The following is an 11,858-nucleotide window of genomic DNA, read 5'->3' on the forward strand; positions in this document are numbered from 1 at the left end:
TTTTTCTAATATAGGTAGAGGGTAACTCACTAACTTTGTTAAGCACATCAGCTATTATGATATCTACCGTAATTTTTACCATGCAGAGAGAAAGGTCATATACTATCACTTCGAAGTGACATAAATTAAAATTTTATCATACATCCAAACATGCAGCAAAACGTTAAAACCATAATCACTAATTTTTAATTAAAGGAAGATTTTGCATTTATATCTCAAAACCTTTAGACATAACTAAATCTGGTCTCACCCTCTGTCCATTCTCATCCTCTGACCCCCACCAGCACGTATCTGTGAAGGAAGCCCGCAAAGTCTCCCTGTCCACAAACCCGAGCTCCTGCCACTGCTGCCTAGAGCGCCTGCTCCCCTCACTGCCTGGAGGAGCCCCCCTCCCCCTCACGCAGCCCCGCGCTCCGTATCATCTCCTCCACAGCCTTCAGTCCCCAGAATCACGGGTGGGCCGTCTGTGCTGAGATTTCTAATCTACGCTTCTTTTCTAAGTTATATTGACTATTCCTTAGGACCAGGATCTGTCCCCCAAAAGAATCCTCTTTGAGCCCAATGTAGTGCCTGAGGTAGGCCCTCAACAAAGCTGTGAGAAGAGAGGAGGAGAGGACAGAGGAAGGAGATACAAAGAAGGCAGTTAGATGTCATTTCCAATAACTCTAACTTTTTTTAGGAAAATTACTGGAAGGCGAATGACTGTTCGTGCTCTGTTTATGAACTACACCAACATAGCTCAGATCCTGGAGGCTTTCAAGTATGTGCTCTCACGCCCGCCCCCAGAGCAGCGACAAGGTGGGCAGGTGCTGGTCCTCTGCCTGGACTGCGGGCCTTTAAGTACATGGAAGTCCCGAGTTATAGCTTAAATAGCATAGGTGAGATCTGGTTTGTTTGAAGAAAACTTGTCCTATTAGAGAAACTAGCTTTCTCATTGGAGAACAAAGCTGACAGGGAAGAAAAGAAAAGCACACCTGTATCATAATTATACAAATTATACTGAGGAGGGAGTGTGAAGCAGAACTTAACATTTCTCAGGGGCAACTGTTTCCCAGGAACGAATGCTCCATGCTGCTGGGGCCAGAGACTCAGATCCTCCGGCTCTCAGAGGCCGTTTCTATTCCAGAGGGCTTTCCAAACAGCGGTGGGAGCAGGGCTGAGGCTGGGGGATGGGGGCTGGGGGCTGGGGGCAGGGGGCTGGGGCCAGGGGCTGGGGACTGGGGGCTGGGAGTTGGGGGATGGGAGCTGGGGGCTGAGGCCTGGGGCCAGGGGCTGCGGGCTGGGGGCTGGGGGCTGGGAGCTGGGGGCTGGGGGCTGGGGGCAGGGACTGGGGGCTGGGGGCTGGGGGCTGGGGGCTGAGGCCTGGGGCCGGGGGCCAGGGGCCGGGGGCTGGGGGATGGGGGCTGGGGGCTGAGGCCTGGGGCCTGGGGCCGGGGGCCAGGGGCTGCGGGCTGGGGGACGGGGGCTGGGAGCTGGGGGCTGGGGCCTGGGGCTGGGGGCCGGGGGCTAAGGGCTGCTCCTCATGCGCCAAGTGCTCTCCCAGAACCTAGCATCTGGTTCAGTTTACATACTTCAGGGATGACTCTAGAGGTGGAAATTAGACCTCGGCCATATGCCTAAGCAGCCGTCTGCAAAAGAACTACGTGTCCCATCAGCAGAGGGATTTGTGCAGGCCCACATTCTACCCGCCACAATGGTCTGTGGGTCACCGTGACCCGTCCCAAACCCAGTGTCAAAGGTCAGCTCCGGACACTCGTGAAACGTTCACAGTAGAGAGGGACAACAAAGTGAGGGAAGAGGACTCTGACTCCAACACACACGGAGGAGTTCTAGAATTCAGAGACCCTTTCTTTATAAAGACAGCGATCCAAAGATGGTTTTGAACTTCCCTATATTAAAAAATGCTCATTCCGTAACATTCCACTAAGCCTACTTATTAGTAAGACATTAGAAATACTTTTTCAACGTGCTAGCAGGGTAATGACAATTGCTGGTTATGGACTGAAGCGTAAAGCAAAACCTGCAAAAATAATGGTGGGTCTTTGCTGCCACCCTGTGGTGTGTCTGTGTTTTGCAGGTGTAGTTTAGCTAAATCATAGTGGTCAGACCTAGTTCAGACCTCTGGTATGCAAACATTTAGGGATATAGGGTCTTTCCCAGATAATTTACATCCTAATAGATCATCAATCGGTCATAGGAACTAGGAGCCCACAATGCAGGAAGCACTCGTGGATTATGAGATCTAGAAGAATAATGTATCATCTTGCCTCCAAAAAGCTTACATCTGTTAACACTAAACACAGGCGAACCAAGCATTAATACGGGACAACTCAAGAGCTAGTACATAATTTTTTAAATATATTCTTATTGATTTCTGAGAGGAAGGGAAAGGAAGAGAGAATCATTGACCGGCTGCCGCCTGCACGCCCCCTCTTGGGGGATCCAGCCCGAAACCTGGCCATGTGCCCTGACCAGGAATGGAACTGTGACCTTCTGGTTCATAGACTGATGCTCAACCACTGAGCCCTGCCAGCCAGGCCAGCACCAGTATACAGTGACGTGGCGATGAGTGACAAAGCAGATTGAAGTGCTCTGAGTATGAAGTAGGAAGATACATAGAATGTTCATGTAAGAGAACTGAGAAGCTGTGAGGCCCTGGGAAGGACTTGGGAGGCAGAATAGAAACGAGAGGGCGTTTCAGATACGAGTAACACTAAATTAACGATGGATCTAAAATCGTCATGGGATGCCAGGGGACCATTCACAACGGAGAGAGAAAGACAGATTAGGAAGATGAACCAGGACCACAGGGCTCACCACGCCTGGATGTCGCCATCAGGTCCTGGGGGCCACTGAGTCCACACGGCAGGCATGTCTGCCCTGCTGCAGACAGACTCCCTCAGCCACATACTAAACGCCTATGAGTTTGAAGGAAATAATTTACTTCCCAAACAGAGAAGAATCTACCACAGTGATGGCGAACCTATGACACGCGTGTCAGAGGTGACACGAGAACTCATTTTTTTGGTTGATTTTTCTTTGTTAAATAAAATAAATATCAAAAATATAAGTCTTTCTTTTACTGTGGTTGCAAATATCAAAAAATTTCTATATGTGGCACGGCACCAGAGTTAAGTTAGGGTTTTTCAAAATGCTGACACGCTGAGGTCAAAAGGTTCGCCATCACTGATCTAGCAGCTCAGCTCCTCTATCCCTTGCCCTGAATAAGTAATTGAGGTGACAGAGCCCTGAAATTAAAGTCAACCTGCAGATAACTGCCAAATCTCCAAGGGAGGCGGGGGACATTAAAAAGGATGATGAGCCCTGGCCGGTTTGGCTCAGTGGATAGAGCATCGGCCTGTGGACTGAAGGGTCCCAGGTTCAATTCTAGTCAAGGGCATGTACCTTGGCTGCAGGTTCCCCGGCCCTGGTCGGGGCACGTGCAGGAGGCAACCAATCAATGTGTGTCTCTCACATCGGTGTCTCTCTCTCCCCCGCCCTCTCTTCCACTCTCTCCAAAATCAATGGGAAAATATCCTAAAAAAGGTTGAAGACTGAGCCCGAGATGTGAACCTCCCTCCTAACAGTGCACTGAGGCCTCCTGTTCTGAGAGGAGGGTGTGAACTGCAGAAGGAGGAGTCCAGCGGAGAGGAGAGGAGAGGAGAGGCGGCTGCGGGCCCCCACAGCAGTGTGTGCAGCGGGAGCGGGGAGGGGGGTGCCAGAGGAGGAGTGACGGAGGGACGGCTGCAGGTGAGCCTCGGGGCCCAGGTGAAAGCCAGCCCCGCCCCAAGTCCACGTGCTCTACAAGGCCCATGGGAAAGTTCTGGAGCAACAGGAAGCGTCAGTGAGTCACACACGTGTGGAGCGGTGCTGGTCTGCTCTCAGAAAGGAGATCACAACGCACATGAAGAAGGGCTCCAGGGTGAGGGTCCGACAACAGGCCTCATCTCGCAGGTGGGCACCACGGGACCTGCAAACGGCCCTCGGGAAGCAGCGACTCCCAGAGAAACCCAGGAACAAGCACCTTGTGAGAGAAGACGTTCTCGTAACTTCACCTCAGACACACGATGCTTCTGCTCTTCCTATTCCACGTGAAGGAGCCCTGGGTCCCTTTGCTCTCCTCCAGCTCACACTGACTCCTGGGACCCAGGGTGCCGAGCCGCCGCCCCTAATGCCGCTCCTGGGCCACCAGGCCCAGCAGCACTAGGTAGGAAAGTCTTTTAATCTGTGTATTTGTATCCAAGTGAAAGTCATAGACAGGGTTTTCTCTCTGCAGTAGAAAAGCAGCAGGAGGGTCTATCAAATACGTATTAGGATTAAAAACCAGGGGTCACCCAGCCGGCGTGGCTCAGTGGTTGAGCACCAACCTATGTACTAGGAGGTCATGGTTTGATTCCCGATCAGGGCACATGCCCATGTTTCAGGCTCGATCACCATCGTGGGGCGTGCAGGAGGCAGCTGATCAATGACTCTCTGTCATCATTGATATTTCCATCACTCTCTCTCCCTCTCCCTGCCTCTCTGAAATCAATAAAAATATGTGTTTTTTTAAAGTAGGGATCAACAAAAACAAAGAAATGATATTCCCTTCCATGATTAAGAAGCATGAGTGGAATATAATGGAAAGAACTCTAAACTGAGTCTATCTTCTTATTCTCATTCTGACCTCTTAAGATAAAAGCTTAGTTCATGAATTTTCAGTCTTTTGTGTTCTAATAAATGCCACTTAAATATATAAATTTTCCTCTGAATATTCTTTCTTTGCAGTTTTGATAAGTTAGTGCTCTCATCATTTATTTCTATTAGTGCTATGCTCTATTTTGATATTTTAACTTCAGTCATTTAGGGAAAAGTTTTAACTTCCAAGTATATAATTTGGTTTTGTTTTCTTCACTGTTCTCTTAGCAATTATTTTGTTTTTAATTTCTAGTTCTGTTGAACTATGGTCATTAATATGGCCTATATGATATACTTTTGGGAATTTATTTAGTCTTTTTTTATTGAATTATACACTTGAAACCAGTATGGTTTTATTAACCAATGTCACTCCAATAAATTCAATTTAAAAAATAAATAGTCCTTATGATCTAAATGATGGTCTGTTTTGTGAATATGGTGTGTGTTTGGGGGAAAGCATGTTGTCTCTTGGATATGCATATGAATCAGATCGCTCTGGATAATGTGTTATTAGCACATTCTACAGCTTTATTTTTCTGAGCATTTGACCAGTTGACTTGTGATCGCCAATTTCACCTTTCATTTCTATCAGCCTTTTTTTATGTAGTTTGAAGCTATGCTGGTGAATCATAAAATGTTCAAGATTCCTATCTCCTTAATGGAATGCACCCTTTAAAATATAAAAATATTTCTTTTGTCCTTTGAAGGACTTTTCCCCTAGATTATACTGACTTAAATGTTGCTGAGCCACACTTCATTTATAGCATTTTCCTGTTATACTTCTCCTGCCCCTGTTTTCGAACTTTCTGTATCTGATTCTTGACTGTCTCTTGAAACATGTCTGTAGGCTGTTGGATTTGCTCTTCTGCTAACATCCTTTTCCTATTTTCTATCAGGTTGTTTGGGGTGGGTGACGGGTGGGGGAGAGACACATATGAGAAGATGTCCACATCAGTACTCATTAGTGAAATGAAAATTAAAACAATGAAATCCCGCCATAAACATGTCATAACGGCCAAAATATAAAATACTGACAACGCCAAATGCTGAGAAGGATGTGAAGCAGTTAAAACTTTCTCACATTAACCGACTGGAATGCACAATGGAAGAGAACTCTGGCAAAATATAAGTTTTGCTGAGTTCATGTAAGAGAACTGAGAAGCTGTGAGGCCCTGAGAGACACATATGAGAAGAGCAGGCGCTCTAGGCAGCAAAATAGACTGGTACACATAGTCTGGCAGTTTTTTTAAAATAATTTTTAAACATATGATTGAACTCAGCAATCCCACTTATTAGTACTTATCCCAAGAAATAAAACTCATTTTCACACAAAAACCTACAACTGAATGTTTAAAGCAGTAACATTCATAATTTTCAAAACAGAGGGGACACAAACATCTCTAATCAAAACAAGGAAAAAACAAACTGGGTGACCCACGCAATGGAATGCCACTCAGCAATTTAAAAAAAAAAAGAGGAAACCATTGGTCTACACACGTGAATCTCACATGCACTTGCTACAGGAAAGAAGCCGGACGCAAACGGTGACGTCCTGTGGGGGCCATTTTAAGGGACGTTCTAGATAAAGCGAAACTGTAGGAAGAGAACAGCGCAGCGGGTGCCGGGTGGAGGGGTGCGAGAGGTTTGGGCAAACATCACCTCTAGGCTTGTCTGTAAGGGACTGATCTCTGGAGAGCCGCGCATCTGAAGGTGTGCGCTCAGGAAAAGATCGTGTTCCCCATGTGGGCAGCACCCTCCGCCGGGAGGGGCCAGAACGGACGAGAAGGGAGAAATGGAGACTCACCCCTCCTCAGCCCGCCAGCTGGGACGTCTCTGCTGCGCGGCCAGGGCTCATGTCCTCGCCCTCAGGACACCACGTCTGCTTTCCATGGCGTCCAACTGCCCATCGCCAACTGTGGGACTCCTCAGCCTCCATGACTGAGGGGCCACATCCTGTAAGTACAGATGAATGAGTGAATGAATGAATGAATGAATCCTACTGGTTCTCTTTTTCTGCAGAGCCCTAGTTAACAAAATTTTGCTACCAAGAACGGGACGCTGCTGGAACGAACAATCCCCTAACAACATGGAAGCGGCTGTGGAACTAGGGAAGGGTAGAGGCTGGAAGACTTTCCAGGTGTGGGCCAGAAGGAACTTTTATTTTATTTTTTAATATATTTTTATTGATTTCACAGAGGAAGGAAGAGGGAGAGATAGAAACATCAGTGATGAGAGAGAATCATTGATTGGCTGCCTCCTGCACACCTCCTACTGGGGATTGAGCCCGAACCCACATGTGCCCTTGACTGGAATCGAACCTGGGACCCTTTGGTGTGCAGGCCGATGCTCAACCACTGAGCCACACTGGCCAGGCCAGCAGGAACTTTTAAAGGTGGTGATTCTGGTGAGGGTCCGAGAGAGAAGAGCGGGCCTGTCGAAGCTCTCAGCCTCCCTTCTCGACAAACGAGCCAGACTCCCCTTGCTCCCCTCCTCCAAAGGCTGGGAGTATCAGATCCTTGAACGCCATGTGCAGACTATCTGCACCTCCGCTGACCCTCAACCTTACATTGATTCTTTCCCATCCTCCAAACACTTTAGAAAACGCTGCTTGTGTTTTAGAGTCTGAGGGCCAATCAGCAAAGACGGATGCATGATATACAAATGCCAGTCCAACCCTAGCCGGCTTGGCTCAGTGTACCAGTTAATAATGCGGATTTTTTTTCAATGGATGGAGTTACACATGTGTTGATATATATGCTATTTTGTTGTATTGACAACAAGCTTCAAAACTTCATATGTCAAGTTTGCTGAAGGGGTTAACATCATATTTTTACGCTTAAAAATGTCAAATTTCGTGCCAAAAAAAGAGCATTTGCGGGAAGTTTTAATTCATTATTTTGAAGAAAAAGTTATCGTATACTTTGGGAAGTTTATGGTAAACATGCTCCATCTCAATATACTTGTGAACGCTGGGTTAAATGCTTTAAAAGTGATGATTTCGATGTGAAAGACAAAGAACGCCCAGGTCAACCGAAAAAGTTTGAAGACCAACAATTACAAGCATTATTGGATGAAGATGCGTGTCAAACTCAAAAACAACTTGCAGAAAGAGTAAACATTGCTCAGCAAACAATTTCCGATCGTTTACAAGCAATGGGAAAGATTTTAAAGGAAGGAAAATGGATACCACATCAACTGAACGAAAGACAAATGGAAAACCAAAAAGTCATCAGTAAAATGTTGCTTCAACGGCACAAAAGAAAGCCCTTTTTGCATCAAATTGTGACTGGCGATGAAAAGTGGGTTTATGTTGAGAATCCCAAACGCACAGAATCATGGGTTGATCCAGGTCAACCATCAACATCGACTGCAAGGCCAAATCGCTTTGGAAAGAAGACAATGCTCTGCGTTTGGTGGGATCGGGAAGGTGGGGAGTATTATGAGCTTCTCAAACCAGGTGAAACCGTTAATACTGATCGTTATCAACAACAAATAATCAATTTGAACCATGCTTTGATGGTGAAACGACCAGAATGTCCCAGAAGACACAGCAAAGTAATTTTGCTTCATGATGACGCACCATCACACACTTCAGAACCAGTTACAGACACGTTAGAAGACCTTGCCTGGGAAGTATGAACCCACCCGCCATGTTCACCAGCCCTCGCTCCTTCAGATGACCACTTGTTCCGATCGATGGCACACGCACTTTCTGAGCAGCACTTAAAAACATACGAACAAGTGGAAAATTGGGTCCCTGAATGGTTTGCCTCAAAACAAGAAAAGTTCTATTGGGGCGGTATCCACAAATTACCTGAAAGATGGGGAAATGTGTAGCCAGCGATGGACATTACTTTGAACAAAGCACTTTTGGTGTTTCTCTTGAAATTATCGTGTTTTGATTACAAAATCCACATTATTAACTGGTACACCTGGTAGAGCGTCAGCCTGCGGACTGAAGGGTCCTGGGTTTGAGGGTCCCGGGTTCGATTCCGGTCAAGGGCACAGGCCCAGGCTGCCAGCTCCATCCCCAGTCGGGGTCGTGCAGGAGGCAGCCGATCAAGGACTCTCTCATCACTGATGTTTCCATCTCTCTCCCCCTCACCCTTCCTCTCTGAAATCAGTAAAAATATATTTTTAAAGAAACACACATGCCAGTCATGTGCTGAAGCAAGTGCATGGCCCTGAACAGTGCCTGACCGTGTGACCGCAGGCAGCGGGCCGCTACCCAGCGCCGGGAGCAGCACCGACCGGCCATGCGTTTGCCTGACGTCACGGCAGCCCTTGGCGTCACGCCCTTGGCCCCGTTTCTCCGGAGGAAATCATACGCTCTCACTCTCGCTCTCCTATGGAGCCCACACTTCAGACCCAGACGCTAAACGGTCCCCTTCTCGGCGGCCATCGGCTGTTCTTCCTGGTCGCCCGGGACAAGTCTCGGCTCCACATAGTCCCTCAAAGCAGCCAGGCGGCCGGGCCCCGGGCGGGTCTGCCTCCTGCTCCCCGGGATTGGGGTTCGGCGGACGGACCCAGGGCGCCCTCCTTCCAGCCTCGGACCCCCCCACCAACGCCTCCCCCAGGCCCCCCTGCTGAGCCTCCTCCCGGACCAGCCAGCACACGGTTCCCATCAACGCCTCCTCGCCCACCCCTGGGCCCCCACATCCCTCAGGATCGCCCCGGCCCCGCCCACCTGTCTCCGGGCGTCTCTGTCCACCTGACGACGCGGCCCTGCCGGGCGGAGGGCGGAGGAAGCCGAGGGCGCTGAGCCTCTTGAGCAAACCCAGCGCGGGGGCCGCTTCTCTCCGGGACGAGCTGGGCCCCCCAGGGGAGGGGTGACCTCGGACCCCGAGGAGGCCGGGCCTGGGGAGGAGGTGGCCCAGGCCCTTTCGGAGCCGCAGGCCCTGCTGCTGCCCTGACCTCCGCCGTGACCCCTGGGAACCACTTCCGGGTGAGGCGGGCGGCTCCTGGCAAGATGGGCCACACCTGGCCCCTCCGCAGGTGGCGGCCCCCCAACCCTACCCCTCGCGGGGCGGTTGAGTGTCTCTCCCAAAGGCTCCCCTCCGGCACCGCCAGGAGCCTGGGGCCCGGAGGCCTTTGGGGGCCCCTCTGTGCCCCCCTGGGGTCTCCCCGAAACCACTGGGCGTCCCTTAAGCACCTGGAGCCTCTCCCAGGCACTGGGCCACATGCAGCCATAAAGCTTCTGCAGGAAAAATAAAAAACGCAGCTACCCTTCAGCCTGCAAGGCGGCCCTCGGCCCGTCCTCCGTGTCCTGCGCTACAGGCCTTGCTTAGGAAACGTAGGAAACGGAAATGGCTGGGCCCCGAGAGGGAACGACTGGATCAGGGCGGAAATGGCTGGGCCCCGAGCGGGAGCGGCTCCGTCAGGGCACGTGGGCTGTGAGACACGCAGCCACGCAGGGGATGGAGGTCCGAGGAGAACGTGCGGTGCCTGCGTGTGGCGCGGAAGGGGCGCCAAGGCCTGGAAAGGCGCAGGGAGCGCACCCAGCCCTGTGGGGGCGGGGGGGGGGGGGGGTGCTGGGCGCAGAGAGACGGCCTTTGGAATGGCGGCTCAGCCCTGGTCTGCTCAGCTCTCTGTCCACGTGGAGATGTTGTGACATCATCCTTTAGCTGCACAGCTTTAGCAGATGCATCAGCTTCAACCCGCACCTCCTCGGGGAAACTGCCGTTTTACTGTTTTCTTTCCTTCGGCACGCCATCCGTGATCACTTGGTGTGACGTTTTTATTCTCTCTCCCATTTTAAAAAATACATTTTTTTAGCCCTCACCCGAGGCTATTTTCCCATCGGTGTTTAGGGAGAGGAAGGGAGGGGGAGAGAGAGAGAAACATCCGTGTGAGAGAGACACATGGACCGGCTGCCTCCAGCAGTTCCTGACCAGGGAGTGGGATCGAGCCCGCAGCCAGGGTACATGTCCTGGACCGGAATCGAACCCGGGACCCTTCAGTCCGCAGGCCCACGCTCTAACCACTGAGCAACCGGCCAGGGCTCGCCCCCATTTTTAACGGGACAGGGTCCCCGCCTGCCCTGCATCATCTCCCACATGAGCCCCCCCCCCTTCCGTCTCGCACACACGGTCTCTGGGTAGCCCTCTGCCTCCAGAGCCCCGAAGGCACGGGGTCCCCTCAGCACCCCCAGGAGGGGCAGGTGCCGGCACAGGAACCCGGTGCCTGGGGAGCAGGACCAGGGGCGCCAAGCGCGGGAGCAACTTGCAAACAACAGGGAGCTGCCTGTGCCCCCCGGAGCCCCTGCGCCGGAGGAGGAGCTGGCGGGAGCGGCGGGCGCCCCCTCCCCCGGCCCCTGGAGAGGGAGGCTGACACGGCAGGAGCGCGGCCCCCTGTGCTAAACAGATGGGCTGCCCCTGGGCCCAGCGTCCCCCGCAGGAATATGTCCCGAGAACCGCAACACCACCAGCACGCAGCTCCCCGCTCCCCGCTCCCCAGCAGCCCCAGGCCCAGCAGCCCGCGGGCGAGGCAGGTGGGGAGCTGTGGGCGTCCCCCCCCACGGAGCGCCGTGCAGCTGCGACAAGGCGGGAGCCCTGATCCTGGACGGCAGCCTCGGGGCGGCGAGCTCGGTGCCGAGTGAAATAACCAGGCGGAGAGACCAGCAGCCACGACCTCGCTCACACGTGGGACCCAATGAGCCACGGAAACGGATGAGCAAAACCGGACCCAGGGACATGGAGGCATCCGGCAGGCGCGATCTCAGCGGGGAGGTGGGGAGGGCGGGGGAGGTGGTCGACCAAGACCTCCGTGCATCCGTGCGTCACCCAGGGCCACCGACGGTAGGTGGTGCGGGCGCGGGTGGGGCCCGGCCGGGGCGGGGGCGGGGGCGGGCTGGAGGGGGCGGGGCCGGGGAGGGTCCACGGGAGAAAACGGGACATCCGTACCATACAGATCTTTGTAAAAGTCGGCGGGAAGGCAGGGCGTGTGGGGAGCGAGCGCCCAATGAGCTCCTACGCGCATATGCACAACCCGTGGGCCCGGACGGCGGGTGGGGAGGCCCGTGGGGGCGGGGCGGGGGGTCAGTGGGGGAGAGGGGGCGCCTGTAATACTTTAAATAATAAACGCTTTTTTAAAAAAATTGTTTTATTGCTTAAAGTATTACAAAGAGTAGTACATGTCTCCTTCCCCCCCTTGACAATCCCCCGGCCTCCCTTACCCCCAGT

This window comes from Myotis yumanensis, unplaced genomic scaffold (assembly GCF_028538775.1).
Source record: "Myotis yumanensis isolate MYYU_CA2020_CCGP unplaced genomic scaffold, mMyoYum1.0.hap1 SCAF_8, whole genome shotgun sequence".
NCBI classification, from domain to species: Eukaryota; Metazoa; Chordata; class Mammalia; order Chiroptera; family Vespertilionidae; genus Myotis; species Myotis yumanensis.